The sequence below is a fragment of the Crocuta crocuta genome, unplaced genomic scaffold, assembly GCF_008692635.1.
Source record: "Crocuta crocuta isolate KB4526 unplaced genomic scaffold, BGI_CrCroc_1.0 scaffold51, whole genome shotgun sequence".
NCBI classification, from domain to species: Eukaryota; Metazoa; Chordata; class Mammalia; order Carnivora; family Hyaenidae; genus Crocuta; species Crocuta crocuta.
Genome location: NW_027527624.1, coordinates 2,434,470 through 2,452,442, shown reverse-complemented (window position 1 = coordinate 2,452,442; position 17,973 = coordinate 2,434,470). Strand labels below are relative to the sequence as shown.

At 43.0% G+C, this 17,973-nt stretch overlaps 1 long non-coding RNA gene across 1 annotated transcript; it reads right to left on the bottom strand.

Annotated features, from left to right (window-relative positions):
• Nucleotides 1-8,214: 8,214 nt before the first annotated feature.
• Nucleotides 8,215-17,252, bottom strand: LOC144238266 (uncharacterized). Its single transcript, XR_013337050.1, has 3 exons — nt 16,995-17,252; nt 15,386-15,630; nt 8,215-10,282 (listed from the first exon to the last, which is right to left on the bottom strand). It is a non-coding gene; the product is annotated as an uncharacterized LOC144238266 (long non-coding RNA).
• Nucleotides 17,253-17,973: the final 721 nt, after the last annotated feature.

Here is a 17,973-nt window from a genome sequence, read left to right as displayed (position 1 = left end):
CAGAGGGAGACAGTGTGAGCAGGGGAAGGTCAGAGAGAGAGGGAGACACAGAATCCGAAACAGGCTCCAGGCTCTAAGCCAGCTGTTAGCACAGCCTCTGATGCGGGGCCAAACCCACGAACTGTGAGATCATGACCTGAGCTGAAGTCGGACGCTCAACCGACTGAGCCACCCAGGCGCCCCGAGAGTTCTACTCTCGTGCAGTTATGAACAGGCACACCCATGTCTGCTGGTGCAGATGTGAGCCAGATTTTCTCTAGGAATAGACTGTATTTAAAATGGAATTTAGGATTTTTGCCCCCAAACTTCCTCTACACACTGTCTTCCCCATATCACCCAATGACAACTCCATCCTTCCACTTGCTCAGCACAGAACTTGGGTGTCCTCTGTGTTAGCTGCCTTTTGCTGCTGTAACAAATTACCGCAAACTGTGTGGCTTACAACAACACAAATTTATTATCTTACGTTTTTGAGATGAGAAGTCCAACATGGGTCTCATCCATGTAAAATCCAGGCTTTGGCAGGGCTATGCTGCTTCTGGAGGTTCTAGAAGAAAATCTGTCTCCTTGCTTTTTCCAGTTCTGGAGGCTGTCTGCATTTCTGGGCATGCGGCCCCTTTCCTCCACGTTCAGAGTCCACATCGTTGGTTAGAGACTTTCCCAAGCGTTCATCTTTCTGGTTTTTCTCTTATGATTATATTCTTTCCACCCAGATAATCTAGGATGATCTCTTGATTTTTTTCTAAATGTTTATTTTTTCTTGGGGGGGGGCACAGAGAGAGAGGGAGACAGAGGATCTGAAGCAGGATCTGCTCTGTCAGTGGAGAGCCTGACGTGGGGATCGATCTCACGAACCATAAAATCATGACCTGAGCTGAAGTCTGACACTTAAAATGACGGAGCCACCCAGGTGCCTTGATTTTAAGGTCATTTGATTAGCAGCCTTAATTCTATCTAAAATTTTAATTCATTTCCTTTTGCCATGTAACTAACCCAACGTATTCATAGCTTTGGGGATTAGGTCATAAGCATCATTTTTTTTAAGCAACTCGTTTTTTGATTGAAGTATAATGCCATACAGGATCTTATTAGTTTCAGGTGAACATCACAGTGATTTGGTATCTTTATACATCACGAAATGATCCCCACATGACGTCTAGTTACCATCTGTTACCATACAAAGTCATTGCAATAGTATTGACTATAGTCTCTATGCTGTACTTCACATCCCCGTAACTTTTTTGTTTCATAACTCGAAGTGTGCACCTCCTAATCCCTTTCACGGATATCACTCACCCCTTGACCCAGGACACAGACATCGTTGTGGGGCCATTGCTCTGCCTACTACACCGTCCTTGGTGACTCTCTCCCATGATAAAACCAATCTGTTAGGAAACCCTGTGGGCTCAGTTTTCAACGTAAATTGAAAATCCAGCCACTTCTTACTACTCCGCTGCTATCGCTCCCTCGTCCAGCCGGCCATCACTCATGGGATTACTGCACCAGTGTGGTGGCAGGTCCCTCTCTCTCTGCTGTCCTTGTGGTCTCATCTCAATACACCGGCCATAAGGATCCTCTTCAAATGTAAGTCACATGTTACTCCTCACACAAAACTCTCCAGAGTCTCCTTTTTCTCTTGAAACAAAGGCCCCAATTCTCACAGTAGCCCCAAGGCTCCCTGATTCATGCATTCCTGCCCCCCTCCAATCTCTCTGTTAATCTTCTGCTCCTGCATTGCTCATTCCTTACCTTTATCTTACTTTATAAATTGGTTATTATTTTCTGCCTCCTTCCTTCTAGAAAGTAAGTCCCATGAGAGGAGGGATTTTTGTCTGGCTTATTCACAAATACTTGCTAAGAGCCCAGAATTCAGTATTTATACCAAGAATGGCTCTTAGTCTAGAGGGTTGCCACCAGCAGTCTGGACAGAGATGAGTCTCTGGATTAGCAAGAGGGGAAAAGGAAACAAAACCCCTACATAAATCAGAGAACCTGAAAAAAATTCCTCCCGCAGCCCAGAGCAATGATAAGGGTGTTTTCCTGTCTTGAGTGGGGCAGGTTGGCGGTTACCAGGGGCTGGACGAAGGGGAAAATGGGCACCGGCTTTCCTTTGGGGGTGATCAAAATGTTCTAGACCTAGTGATGATGGTTGTACTAAATGCTGCTGAACTGTACACTGTAAAAAGGTTAGGGATGCCTGGGTGGCTCCGTTGGTCAAGCATCTGACTCTTGATTTCGGTTCAGGTCACGATCTCACAGTTGGTGAGACTGAGCCCCATGTGGGGCTCTCCTTGACTGCACGGAGCCTGCTTGGGTTTCTCTCTCTACCTCCCTCTCTGTCCTTCCCCATTCATGCTCTCTCTCTTCCTCTCTCTCTCTGTCTCTCTCAAAATAAATACATAAACAAAAAAATAAAATGGTTTGAATGCCAAAGTTCACTACAGTAAAATCTCTGGAATCTCCCAAGGAATTGTTCCCACAGGCTTATTGTCCTGTGGATTTGGGGTTGAATTTATACCACCTACATGGTCAAGGGCTCCCAAAGCCAAGAAATTAACATAAGAACTAGTCTCCAGCTGGTGATAGCCCTTGAACCTCTGAGATAGCAAATGCTTCTATAACTGAAGAGGAGGAATACGCCCCTGGCCCCTGCTGAATTTCTCCAGGCAAATCCCACTGAACATGAGCTCACTATCATGAATCCCAGAGCTCACAGGGAGCACTCCATGTGAATAGATGTCAGCAGGTGAAACTAACAGCAGAGGTAATGGCTAAGAACTCTCAGTAATAGGACGGTCGTCTAGAGACCAGAGAATATGTGTAAACTGATTAAAGACCAAAATAAGCACGTAAATAGGAAACGGGAAGGAAAAAAAAGTAATATACCATGTCAATATCAGGCATGTCTGAAAAAGAATACAGTAACATTTCTAGAAATTAAAACAAAAGCCTTAAACATCTTAAAAGACAGGCCAAAGGAGCTCTTTTAACAGGGCTTCACAGTGAATCTAGGAGCTGCAAAATTTAGCTGTGGCATTAAAATGACCTGGAGTACAGGGCGAGAAGGTGTAAGTTATCTGTAATAGAATCTTAAGAAGAGATAAAAGAGAGTAGGGAAGAGTTCAAATTTAGGAAACAATAGGGAGGGGCTCCTAGGTGACTCAGTCTATTGGTTAAGCATCCTACTCTTCGAGATCTTGGCTCAGGTCATGATCTCATGGTTGGAGAATTTCAGCCCTGCGCTGGGCTTTGCGCTGACAGTGCAGAGCCTGCTTGGGATTCCCTCTCTGTCTCTGTCTCTCTCTCAAAATAAACAACTGAACTTATTTATTTAAAAAAAAAAGAAAGAAACAAAAGAAAAGAAAAGAAAAGAGTAAAGAAACAACAGAGAAATTTCCAGAACTGGATGAAAGACATCAGATTCAGGAAACACAGTGAGTCCTGAGCCGCAGAAATCTCCTGAGGTATGAAATGCGGTGAGGGCAGATCTTCAGTCTTCGGGGAGGCCCGGGACCGAGTCAGGTTCACAGGGCATGGTACATACACAGGTTTTCAGGGGGAAGCACACTTTTTCTTCACACAATTTTTTCCTTTTATGGACAAAACGTTATACGTAGCATTCTAGAAGTACCTAGAAAAAGTTTGGATATATGGGAGAAATAATTTTAAAATTGGCTTCACATCTTTTTTGGGTCGGTGGAGGTGGGGAGGGAGAGCAACACTATTAATCAGAAGTCAGATTTATTCACCCCTTGCTCTTATAACAGAGTAGGTTATATTCTGAGAGGAATCACCAAAGATATGGAAGGCATGGTGTTTTAGGATATTATAATTACTGAGCAGTTGTGTGTGCAGGTATGAATAGAACTATAAAATATATATATACATATGACATACAATGAAACTAAACTCAAAGGGACAAGGCCATGCCTGATCGGAAGATATGTTGAGTCCCTTAATTCACAAATTAAGGGGGCACCATTTTAACGGTGCTCATAGAAATGATCCTTGCTAAGGGGCATGTGGCAGATTAAAGAAGCCTGCAGATTCTCTGTCCATCAGGAGGCAGGTCCACGCTGCCTCTCCCGAAGCTGGGCAGCCTCTAGGAGTGCTCTGGCCAATACGGTATTGAAAATGTGATGCTGTGCCCATTTTCAAGCCCAGGCCCCAAGAATCTGGCAGCTCGCACTTCCTGGCGCTTGGATCGCTCTCTCCTGGAGCCCTGAGCCGGCTGGCTACTCCGCTGGGAGCTGCCATGTGGAAAGACCCAGGAATTTGGATGAAACCATCCAATCCAGTTCTGTGGCAGCTGAATCCCACCTAGTGACGCTGGTCAGTGCCATTGGGACTAAAGAATGTCCCAGACAAACCTTGCCCAAATTCCTCTCTCTTTCTCTCTCTCTCATTATACACACACGCATACACATATACATATCATATATATAATCACATGTATATATGGCTCAAACGCTATAGAATTTTATTTCTGGATCATGTAGCTGTACAAGGAGCAGATTTCTTGCCAATAAATAGCCCTCCACATGGTGACTCAGGGACCAATAAAATGGTTTTAAGCCACTTATTTTAGGTAATATGTTAAGACACATAGCTAGAACTTGGCCTTTGGGTAACATGTCACTTCTTTCCATTCCCACTTCAGTTAGTTTCATATTCTGGAATCCAGACACTGTTTTGGTCAACTTGGGAAAATTGTGACTTGAGGAAGACAAAGCACGGATGACACTTGTCTTCTTAATACTGCTACATTTCTTGAGTGAGCCTTTCCGATATCCCCCTACCTATATATCTGTGCTGTCTTCATGGGCGTGTGAGCTGTGTGGTCACTCAGAGCCTCATGCTCAGAAGGGTATCATGCTTGATTAGACTCTCTGTAGATGTTATTGTCTTGAAGTCCTTACATAAATTTGCCTTTGAACTTGTGTTCTGTAAGTGAAATCTGAAGGAACAGTGGAGAAGAGGTGTGTAATAGGCACGTGCACAGCAGCTCTTTGCTGTCCTACTACATATACCTTGCACGACACACCGTGAGCACCGATTTCCAGCAGACTCATGACGTATAGGTGTTCACTAAGGCACAAAGCAAAGTACCAGATACACACTGTATGTCTCCAAATGAGTAAGTAGGGGCCATCCTTTCCTTTGGAACCAGAATTTGTTTTGGCTGCAGAAAGAAGCGGTAATGGTCTAAGAAGTGTGAAGACTGACATGGGAAAGAGAAGATTTTTCTTTCTGTTCTGTGAGGATACAGAAGTCCAAATATGGGGATGTCAACTTGGTGGTAGATAAACATTTGTAAGTGCTGGTATTTCTAAAACGAGGAATTCTTGGGCAGAACTTGTTAGCAGATAGATAGTCTTACAGCTATTTCAAAGCAGGCTCACCATGGAAAATTCTATTGAGGATCGGGCTACTGCTTTATCTTTAACACTTATTAGTTAGCTAATTCTGCATGTGAAAGCTGACCTCTTATGGGCTCGAATTAAAGGTGCACTAACATAGGGGCACCTGAGTGACTTAGTTGGTTAAGCATCTGACTTTGGCTCAGGTCGTGATCTCTTGGTTCATGAGTTTGAACCTCATGCCGGCCTCACAGCTCAGAGCCTGGAGCCTGCTTCTGTGGCTCCCTCTCTCTCTGCTCCTCCACTGCTCATGCTCTCTTTCTCTCTCTCGCTCTCAAAAATAAGTAAACATCCAAAAAATGCACAAACATCCTAACCTAGAAAAGGCAGAATGCCATTTCAAATTCAAACCTGTGAAGATTAACGCTTATGATTTTGAGTTAATCACCGGACTTCAGCATGGCAGATCAGCTGGGCCATCCACAATATTTCTTACCAATGACAGTAAGCAAACAGCTCCGTGAGAGATGGTCTGAGTTTTTAGGACATATCTCAGTTCTCTGTGTAACACACTATGCATTTTTTTAGCTTCATCGGGACTGTTTAGAGCATTTCAGAAATATCTGGAGCGAAATAACTACGCAGTGATGAAATGTAACACCAGCAGCATCAGTTGAAGAGCTGATCCCAACAATCACGGCAAATCTATGGGAAAAGGGAAGCAGGTTCTTGTAATAGTTGACCTGGAAGGATTTCCTTCAGTCTTCCTGGACTCCGTAATGGTGCCGCCATCTTTAGCATCCAGTTTCTCAAAATCGAGAAGGTGGTATTGTCATCCTCCGTTTTTGGCTCTCGCTCTGTGTTTCCGTATCTCTCTCTCTTTTATACCCCTCCTCCAGTCAACCCCTCAGCCCATCCATTCTACCTCCTCAGCATTTCCCTAGGACGGTTTAATTGGAATAGACTACTGATGGGGTAAATCACTGCTTTTTATTTGTTTTATGTTTCCCAAATTGAAAACCTTTAGGTGAAGTAGGATAACGAATTATTGGAGGAGACTCATAAGCAAATAAAATAACAAAGCTTAATACACTTTCATCCAACTTTAGAATTGAATATGTAAAAAATCTGAAAGATCTAAAAATTAAGCATGGTGACTTGTTTTCTCAGTAACTGTAATTTCTTAGGCGTGTTGCCCGAGCTAAGGCAGGATAACGAAGTGGCTCTGGGGCTGAAGTGTCTGGTGGGAATCCGTGGCTACTTTCCTAATCCCTGGCTCCTACAGTACTTGCCTGGAGTAAGTACAATAATCTTGTAAGTGCTCGCTCTCCTTCCTTTGATCTCCCCTCCATTCCATTGTAAGGAGAGGGGTCTGTTTAAATTACTTTGATCATTTCAACTATAAACATTTGTATATGTCTGTATATACGTGTGTGCGTGCATGCATTTTTGATCAGTGTCTGTGGCTAAGTCTATGATCAGGATCCAAAGACCAAAAGCAAAGCAAAACTAGTTCTTGCCTTCGAGGAGCTTACAAATTAATGAGCAGACTTGAATAACGTATTTGAATGATGACGGTGCAAAAAAAATTCTCATTACATGTTTTGTTGATGCCTGAAGAGCAATGCGGAATACAAATTCCTGTTTGCTGCAGTACACACTGTCACCAATAGCATTGCAGGTCACATTATCCACAGGGAGGCCAGGTTTTGTTTGAAGCTTCTGGATTCTTGCGGCAACCTGCACAGCAATGCTTCTAGAAACAAGACAGTTGTGAGAGTGTCTTTATCAGATCTAAAACCCATAGACGAAAGCTCTGCTAAGTTTAGTGGTTCCTGGCTCCAGGGGACGTGAATGTTAAACTTCACGCATCTGCATGAAATAGCCCCGGTCCTCCGAAGAAACTTTTCACAGAGAAAGGGCTGGAATCTTTTTCTCTAGGACGTGAAAAAGTCTTGTCACCATTTGATATTTGACTATAATGCTGCTGGATATTATTGTCAGGATGTGAAAGTTACACTAGAAATACTGGAGAAGTAGAATTTTTCATCTGAAGAGAAAAAGAATGGTAACAAAATGCTTTGTAGGCGTTTTTCCCCCGAAGGCTGTGTGGTGATCAAGCCGTACTATATCCTGTTGTGTTTATTAACTAAAGTTGATTATTTCCCAACAGTGGAAACAACTTGTAGTTTTCCTTAAACGTGCCGGGATTTTGGCAGCTTATGCTGGGATACTTTCCATTTCTGGAATTTCATAAAATTGTGGCTGAATGAATTCTACTTTGGGGTGAAACTGATGTTTTCCTCTCCTACACCGAGCATCTAAGGCAAAGTACATTGCTGAGCAATGTATTTAACTGGAATAGATCACTAATATAAACCTGAAAATTTTTTTCTGAAATGACAATTCTTCACCTGAAGTGGGATGACAAATTACTCACTCTGGGACAGCCCAGGGAGTATGAAGATTTAATAAGTTTTTATAAGTGAAAGGTTGAATATATAGAATCACTGAAAGTCTGAAAATCAAATATGAAGACTTCTGTTCCTTCCAATTATGCTTTTCTGGGTATGTTGCTCTGCATGAAAAGGAGGTGGCTCAGAGGCCGGCTGGCTTGGCTGTGACATTCACACCCTGAGGGTTTGTGCAAGTCATTTCTCCTTTTGTCTCAGTTTGTTCATCTGTAAAATGGGGACTGACGGCATTAGCAGTACTTACTTCCTTGGGTTGTAAAGAGGATAGAGCGCCAATTACACAGACCAAACACTTGGCAGAACTTGGCACATGGTGAATCGCTCTAGAAATGTCAGATCCCTTCATAGGATTGTCGCATGCGANTCTCAATACACCGGCCATAAGGATCCTCTTCAAATGTAAGTCACATGTTACTCCTCACACAAAACTCTCCAGAGTCTCCTTTTTCTCTTGAAACAAAGGCCCCAATTCTCACAGTAGCCCCAAGGCTCCCTGATTCATGCATTCCTGCCCCCCTCCAATCTCTCTGTTAATCTTCTGCTCCTGCATTGCTCATTCCTTACCTTTATCTTACTTTATAAATTGGTTATTATTTTCTGCCTCCTTCCTTCTAGAAAGTAAGTCCCATGAGAGGAGGGATTTTTGTCTGGCTTATTCACAAATACTTGCTAAGAGCCCAGAATTCAGTATTTATACCAAGAATGGCTCTTAGTCTAGAGGGTTGCCACCAGCAGTCTGGACAGAGATGAGTCTCTGGATTAGCAAGAGGGGAAAAGGAAACAAAACCCCTACATAAATCAGAGAACCTGAAAAAAATTCCTCCCGCAGCCCAGAGCAATGATAAGGGTGTTTTCCTGTCTTGAGTGGGGCAGGTTGGCGGTTACCAGGGGCTGGACGAAGGGGAAAATGGGCACCGGCTTTCCTTTGGGGGTGATCAAAATGTTCTAGACCTAGTGATGATGGTTGTACTAAATGCTGCTGAACTGTACACTGTAAAAAGGTTAGGGATGCCTGGGTGGCTCCGTTGGTCAAGCATCTGACTCTTGATTTCGGTTCAGGTCACGATCTCACAGTTGGTGAGACTGAGCCCCATGTGGGGCTCTCCTTGACTGCACGGAGCCTGCTTGGGTTTCTCTCTCTACCTCCCTCTCTGTCCTTCCCCATTCATGCTCTCTCTCTTCCTCTCTCTCTCTGTCTCTCTCAAAATAAATACATAAACAAAAAAATAAAATGGTTTGAATGCCAAAGTTCACTACAGTAAAATCTCTGGAATCTCCCAAGGAATTGTTCCCACAGGCTTATTGTCCTGTGGATTTGGGGTTGAATTTATACCACCTACATGGTCAAGGGCTCCCAAAGCCAAGAAATTAACATAAGAACTAGTCTCCAGCTGGTGATAGCCCTTGAACCTCTGAGATAGCAAATGCTTCTATAACTGAAGAGGAGGAATACGCCCCTGGCCCCTGCTGGATTTCTCCAGGCAAATCCCACTGAACATGAGCTCACTGTCATGAATCCCAGAGCTCACAGGGAGCACTCCGTGTGAATAGATGTCAGCAGGTGAAACTAACAGCAGAGGTAATGGCTAAGAACTCTCAGTAATAGGACGGTCGTCTAGAGACCGGAGAATATGTGTAAACTGATTAAAGACCAAAATAAGCACGTAAATAGGAAACGGGAAGGAAAAAAAAGTAATATACCATGTCAATATCAGGCATGTCTGAAAAAGAATACAGTAACATTTCTAGAAATTAAAACAAAAGCCTTAAACATCTTAAAAGACAGGCCAAAGGAGCTCTTTTAACAGGGCTTCACAGTGAATCTAGGAGCTGCAAAATTTAGCTGTGGCATTAAAATGACCTGGAGTACAGGGCAAGAAGGTGTAAGTTATCTGTAATAGAATCTTAAGAAGAGATAAAAGAGAGTAGGGAAGAGTTCAAATTTAGGAAACAATAGGGAGGGGCTCCTAGGTGACTCAGTCTATTGGTTAAGCATCCTACTCTTCGAGATCTTGGCTCAGGTCATGATCTCATGGTTGGAGAATTTCAGCCCTGCGCTGGGCTTTGCGCTGACAGTGCAGAGCCTGCTTGGGATTCCCTCTCTGTCTCTGTCTCTCTCTCAAAATAAACAACTGAACTTATTTATTTAAAAAAAAGAAAGAAACAAAAGAAAAGAAAGAAAAGAAAAGAGTAAAGAAACAACAGAGAAATTTCCAGAACTGGATGAAAGACATCAGATTCAGGAAACACAGTGAGTCCTGAGCCGCAGAAATCTCCTGAGGTATGAAATGCGGTGAGGGCAGATCTTCAGTCTTCGGGGAGGCCCGGGACCGAGTCAGGTTCACAGGGCATGGTACATACACAGGTTTTCAGGGGGAAGCACACTTTTTCTTCACACAATTTTTTCCTTTTATGGACAAAACGTTATACGTAGCATTCTAGAAGTACCTAGAAAAAGTTTGGATATATGGGAGAAATAATTTTAAAATTGGCTTCACATCTTTTTTGGGTCGGTGGAGGTGGGGAGGGAGAGCAACACTATTAATCAGAAGTCAGATTTATTCACCCCTTGCTCTTGTAACAGAGTAGGTTATATTCTGAGAGGAATCACCAAAGATATGGAAGGCATGGTGTTTTAGGATATTATAATTACTGAGCAGTTGTGTGTGCAGGTATGAATAGAACTATAAAATATATATATACATATGGCATACAATGAAACTAAACTCAAAGGGACAAGGCCATGCCTGATCGGAAGATATGTTGAGTCCCTTAATTCACAAATTAAGGGGGCACCATTTTAACGGTGCTCATAGAAATGATCCTTGCTAAGGGGCATGTGGCAGATTAAAGAAGCCTGCAGATTCTCTGTCCATCAGGAGGCAGGTCCACGCTGCCTCTCCCGAAGCTGGGCAGCCTCTAGGAGTGCTCTGGCCAATACGGTATTGAAAATGTGATGCTGTGCCCATTTTCAAGCCCAGGCCCCAAGAATCTGGCAGCTCGCACTTCCTGGCGCTTGGATCGCTCTCTCCTGGAGCCCTGAGCCGGCTGGCTACTCCGCTGGGAGCTGCCATGTGGAAAGACCCAGGAATTTGGATGAAACCATCCAATCCAGTTCTGTGGCAGCTGAATCCCACCTAGTGACGCTGGTCAGTGCCATTGGGACTAAAGAATGTCCCAGACAAACCTTGCCCAAATTCCTCTCTCTTTCTCTCTCTCTCATTATACACACACGCATACACATATACATATCATATATATAATCACATGTATATATGGCTCAAACGCTATAGAATTTTATTTCTGGATCATGTAGCTGTACAAGGAGCAGATTTCTTGCCAATAAATAGCCCTCCACATGGTGACTCAGGGACCAATAAAATGGTTTTAAGCCACTTATTTTAGGTAATATGTTAAGACACATAGCTAGAACTTGGCCTTTGGGTAACATGTCACTTCTTTCCATTCCCACTTCAGTTAGTTTCATATTCTGGAATCCAGACACTGTTTTGGTCAACTTGGGAAAATTGTGACTTGAGGAAGACAAAGCACGGATGACACTTGTCTTCTTAATACTGCTACATTTCTTGAGTGAGCCTTTCCGATATCCCCCTACCTATATATCTGTGCTGTCTTCATGGGCGTGTGAGCTGTGTGGTCACTCAGAGCCTCATGCTCAGAAGGGTATCATGCTTGATTAGACTCTCTGTAGATGTTATTGTCTTGAAGTCCTTACATAAATTTGCCTTTGAACTTGTGTTCTGTAAGTGAAATCTGAAGGAACAGTGGAGAAGAGGTGTGTAATAGGCACGTGCACAGCAGCTCTTTGCTGTCCTACTACATATACCTTGCACGACACACCGTGAGCACCGATTTCCAGCAGACTCATGACGTATAGGTGTTCACTAAGGCACAAAGCAAAGTACCAGATACACACTGTATGTCTCCAAATGAGTAAGTAGGGGCCATCCTTTCCTTTGGAACCAGAATTTGTTTTGGCTGCAGAAAGAAGCGGTAATGGTCTAAGAAGTGTGAAGACTGACATGGGAAAGAGAAGATTTTTCTTTCTGTTCTGTGAGGATACAGAAGTCCAAATATGGGGATGTCAACTTGGTGGTAGATAAACATTTGTAAGTGCTGGTATTTCTAAAACGAGGAATTCTTGGGCAGAACTTGTTAGCAGATAGATAGTCTTACAGCTATTTCAAAGCAGGCTCACCATGGAAAATTCTATTGAGGATCGGGCTACTGCTTTATCTTTAACACTTATTAGTTAGCTAATTCTGCATGTGAAAGCTGACCTCTTATGGGCTCGAATTAAAGGTGCACTAACATAGGGGCACCTGAGTGACTTAGTTGGTTAAGCATCTGACTTTGGCTCAGGTCGTGATCTCTTGGTTCATGAGTTTGAACCTCATGCCGGCCTCACAGCTCAGAGCCTGGAGCCTGCTTCTGTGGCTCCCTCTCTCTCTGCTCCTCCACTGCTCATGCTCTCTTTCTCTCTCTCGCTCTCAAAAATAAGTAAACATCCAAAAAATGCACAAACATCCTAACCTAGAAAAGGCAGAATGCCATTTCAAATTCAAACCTGTGAAGATTAACGCTTATGATTTTGAGTTAATCGCCGGACTTCAGCATGGCAGATCAGCTGGGCCATCCACAATATTTCTTACCAATGACAGTAAGCAAACAGCTCCGTGAGAGATGGTCTGAGTTTTTAGGACATATCTCAGTTCTCTGTGTAACACACTATGCATTTTTTTAGCTTCATCGGGACTGTTTAGAGCATTTCAGAAATATCTGGAGCGAAATAACTACGCAGTGATGAAATGTAACACCAGCAGCATCAGTTGAAGAGCTGATCCCAACAATCACGGCAAATCTATGGGAAAAGGGAAGCAGGTTCTTGTAATAGTTGACCTGGAAGGATTTCCTTCAGTCTTCCTGGACTCCGTAATGGTGCCGCCATCTTTAGCATCCAGTTTCTCAAAATCGAGAAGGTGGTATTGTCATCCTCCGTTTTTGGCTCTCGCTCTGTGTTTCCGTATCTCTCTCTCTTTTATACCCCTCCTCCAGTCAACCCCTCAGCCCATCCATTCTACCTCCTCAGCATTTCCCTAGGACGGTTTAATTGGAATAGACTACTGATGGGGTAAATCACTGCTTTTTATTTGTTTTATGTTTCCCAAATTGAAAACCTTTAGGTGAAGTAGGATAACGAATTATTGGAGGAGACTCATAAGCAAATAAAATAACAAAGCTTAATACACTTTCATCCAACTTTAGAATTGAATATGTAAAAAATCTGAAAGATCTAAAAATTAAGCATGGTGACTTGTTTTCTCAGTAACTGTAATTTCTTAGGCGTGTTGCCCGAGCTAAGGCAGGATAACGAAGTGGCTCTGGGGCTGAAGTGTCTGGTGGGAATCCGTGGCTACTTTCCTAATCCCTGGCTCCTACAGTACTTGCCTGGAGTAAGTACAATAATCTTGTAAGTGCTCGCTCTCCTTCCTTTGATCTCCCCTCCATTCCATTGTAAGGAGAGGGGTCTGTTTAAATTACTTTGATCATTTCAACTATAAACATTTGTATATGTCTGTATATACGTGTGTGCGTGCATGCATTTTTGATCAGTGTCTGTGGCTAAGTCTATGATCAGGATCCAAAGACCAAAAGCAAAGCAAAACTAGTTCTTGCCTTCGAGGAGCTTACAAATTAATGAGCAGACTTGAATAACGTATTTGAATGATGACGGTGCAAAAAAAATTCTCATTACATGTTTTGTTGATGCCTGAAGAGCAATGCGGAATACAAATTCCTGTTTGCTGCAGTACACACTGTCACCAATAGCATTGCAGGTCACATTATCCACAGGGAGGCCAGGTTTTGTTTGAAGCTTCTGGATTCTTGCGGCAACCTGCACAGCAATGCTTCTAGAAACAAGACAGTTGTGAGAGTGTCTTTATCAGATCTAAAACCCATAGACGAAAGCTCTGCTAAGTTTAGTGGTTCCTGGCTCCAGGGGACGTGAATGTTAAACTTCACGCATCTGCATGAAATAGCCCCGGTCCTCCGAAGAAACTTTTCACAGAGAAAGGGCTGGAATCTTTTTCTCTAGGACGTGAAAAAGTCTTGTCACCATTTGATATTTGACTATAATGCTGCTGGATATTATTGTCAGGATGTGAAAGTTACACTAGAAATACTGGAGAAGTAGAATTTTTCATCTGAAGAGAAAAAGAATGGTAACAAAATGCTTTGTAGGCGTTTTTCCCCCGAAGGCTGTGTGGTGATCAAGCCGTACTATATCCTGTTGTGTTTATTAACTAAAGTTGATTATTTCCCAACAGTGGAAACAACTTGTAGTTTTCCTTAAACGTGCCGGGATTTTGGCAGCTTATGCTGGGATACTTTCCATTTCTGGAATTTCATAAAATTGTGGCTGAATGAATTCTACTTTGGGGTGAAACTGATGTTTTCCTCTCCTACACCGAGCATCTAAGGCAAAGTACATTGCTGAGCAATGTATTTAACTGGAATAGATCACTAATATAAACCTGAAAATTTTTTTCTGAAATGACAATTCTTCACCTGAAGTGGGATGACAAATTACTCACTCTGGGACAGCCCAGGGAGTATGAAGATTTAATAAGTTTTTATAAGTGAAAGGTTGAATATATAGAATCACTGAAAGTCTGAAAATCAAATATGAAGACTTCTGTTCCTTCCAATTATGCTTTTCTGGGTATGTTGCTCTGCATGAAAAGGAGGTGGCTCAGAGGCCGGCTGGCTTGGCTGTGACATTCACACCCTGAGGGTTTGTGCAAGTCATTTCTCCTTTTGTCTCAGTTTGTTCATCTGTAAAATGGGGACTGACGGCATTAGCAGTACTTACTTCCTTGGGTTGTAAAGAGGATAGAGCGCCAATTACACAGACCAAACACTTGGCAGAACTTGGCACATGGTGAATCGCTCTAGAAATGTCAGATCCCTTCATAGGATTGTCGCATGCGACTTAACCACAGGCTTTTGCAGAACATTATGAAGTTTTGCCTTGGCCCCAAATGAACACAGACGAAATCGAAACATGAAAAATGAAGATAGTGAAGGAGGGCTGGCTTAAGAAGCAGATGGCAGGCACGTGGGGCAGGCATTTGTTTGATTTTCAAACCGACCCGGATATGTAAATTAAATCATCCCCCCCCACCCCCCCCACAGGAAACCCAGCTACCAAAATCCTCCTCTGGCCCCTTTCTATTGTTTCATGATCAGGAAAACAAAGATAGGAAAGCTTTGCGTAAACAACCTAAATAGGCTTCAGAGGAATTTTAATGTGATTGCTCTATCTTCATCTCCCTGAGAACTGCTTCAAAGTATTTTCTTACTTGTTTGGCAGAAGCAGGCTGACATTTTTTAAGCCAGGCTTTATTGAGGAATTTTTCCATATATTCAAAATGATTGGAATTTGGGTAAATCTACGCAAAACCTTGGGAACGACGCTCATGCTCGTCTTACGCTTATGGAAAAGGTAAGCCTTCTGGATGGTGTTACCTTGTGTTTGAAAGAATGTCCTGAGTGTTCACAGATGTCGGCGCCTGCTTTCCTGTGCCTTCAGCTTCAGGGGCAACTGGAGAAGAGCCTATCCTTCTGGAAACAGGACGCGTGGACACACAGCATCCTGCGAGCAAGTCTGGTAACTCAGGGGTCACGTTATGGCAGGTGGAGTTCAATCCGGGAATGTGTTCATCTCCCTGATTGGTGGAGATTCCTGCTCTGACAGAACCCTCTGCAATTTCCTGATGAAAGAAACATTTCTGTGATTCAGTAGGTTAAGCATGTGGCTCTTGACTTCCACTTAGATCATGATCTCATGGTTTGTTAGTTCGAGCCCTGCATCCGGCGTTGTGGAGCCTGCTTGGGATTCTCTCTCTCCCTCTCTCTCTCTGCCCCTCCCCAACTTGCTCTTTCTCTCAAGATAGACTTAAAATTTTTTTTAAAAAGACCCAACATTTCTGTGAGAAACTGTCTCTCTTTAAGTCTACCAATGATGCAAGCATGATCCTCCTGAAATTCAGGACCCAGCTCTTTGTTCCTTACTTTGAATACTGGAACTTAATTTTGTGTGTCTTCTAGAATTCCAGGTGTCTATCAATAACCTTCACAAACATTAAATTAAAAATTCCTATGTATGCTGGTGATGTAAGACATGATAAATAAAAGAATGAGGTTGGAGCGCCTGCATGGGTTAAGCATCGACTCTTGGTTTTGGCTCAGGTCATGACCTCTTGGTTTCGTGGGTTTGACATTGACAGTGCGGAGCCTGCTTGGGATTCTCTGTCTCTCTCTCTCTCTCTGCCCCTCCCCCACTCGCGCTGTCTCTGTCTCTCTCAAAATAAATAAATAAAGTTAAAAAAAAAGAGACTACTAAAAAAGGACGATGTCAATGATGTTAAAAATAATACTGGTAAAATTAACATGTTACTGGTAATAGTAACATATTTTGGATTGCATCTCTTTAAATACTTGGATAAAAGGAAATAACTCACGTGAGCAGGGTAAGATAAAGTTTTAAATCATATATATTTTTTAAAATTAACAAAAATTTTTTAAATTTATTTCTGAGAGAGAGAGAGAGAGAGAGAGAGACAGTGTGAGCCGGGGAGAGTCAGAGAGAGAGGGAGACACAGAATCCAAAATAGGCTCCGGGCTCTGGGCTAGCTGTCAGCACAGAGCCCGATGCGGGGCTTGAACCCACGATCTGTGAGATCATGACCTGAGCCGAAGCTGGACGCTTAACCGACTGAGCCACCCAGGCACCCCTTAAATCATATATTTAAATATTCACCTCTGTAGCAGATATGACCAGAAATAGCCCCCCAAAATAGAAGAGTGTAACCAAAAAGAAAGTTTATAATATCAGCAATTCTGATATAGTTAAGCGAAATGGTGAACAGAAAAAGCTAGAGAAATTGGTTGTTTTACTATATTAAATGATACCACTGTCCTGGGTAGTTTGTATTATATTTGCCAGCCGTTGAGGAGGGTTAGTTTAGTTTGTTTAGTTCAATTAAATTTAGCAGAAACCTTCTGCTAAACCAGTGCGGGAGGGAGTAAAAGTTTTCATACTCACTGGAGAATTGGTTATGAAGTCACGTCTTACCTTCGCAAAGAGTTGTCCGTCCCCGCAAGGAGCCAGAGGGAAGCTACCATAATGAAAGCAGACAAGTAACAGATGTGTTGAAAATTCTGAGTGTCATCCAATGGATTTTGCCAATCTGCAAACTTCGCCTGTTACTCTGAGTCCCTTTGTCCCGAAAACTTCCCACCAAGAGCCGCGAGATAAAAAGTCCTCGACTAAGCTGATCTCCTAGATCAGCAAGGAAGGACAGCCAGGAATCCTCAAAGGGAAACAAACAAACAAAAATCTTGCTAAACTGGTTGTTCGGTTACTTTGATTTGAATGAAACTCCAGCCTGAGAGGAAGAAGCAAATGGGAAAGAGAGAGGAGAAAATCGAAGGTTATGCTTCCTGAATTTCAACCTCAGGAAAATAGGGTGCCTGAATTACAAAAGGAAGTCCCAGCAGAGATATGATTCTAGGTAACTTCCTGAGTGGGGAGAATACAGATACATTCCATATTGCAGATCATTTCTTCCACATGAAAAAAAGTGTAAATTTGAGAAAAGACAACGCCAAGGACCATTATACGCGAATTATTCTTTTATACGAGTTGCGAGTTACGGGAGAGATTTACAAGCAGCCAGGAGCTAAGTCTTCTCTGCTTTGTTGTGGACCAGAAAAAAATCCTGGATCTTCTGCCTGAGAGTCAGGCCAGGTGTCTGGGATTCACAGTTCTGGAGGAAGCAGATGGGGGGGGGGGCTCCTCACCCGAAGTCCGTTTCTCCCCTCGTTCTAAGCTGCATGGCAAAAGCATTTTTCAAAATATGAAACCTGGCACCGAGAAAAGGCGGCATTTGGGGTTTACGGAGGGCACTGAGTAGTAGTGGGAGTGGTTGGAAGCCACTCAGGGAACACTTTCCTGGAGATAATCCCTTACTGGCCCGGGCCCCAGCTTTGGCAGCTTGTGGGAATTCCCCTAACAATGGTAGATGACACTTTGGCCCAGATACATCTTGAAC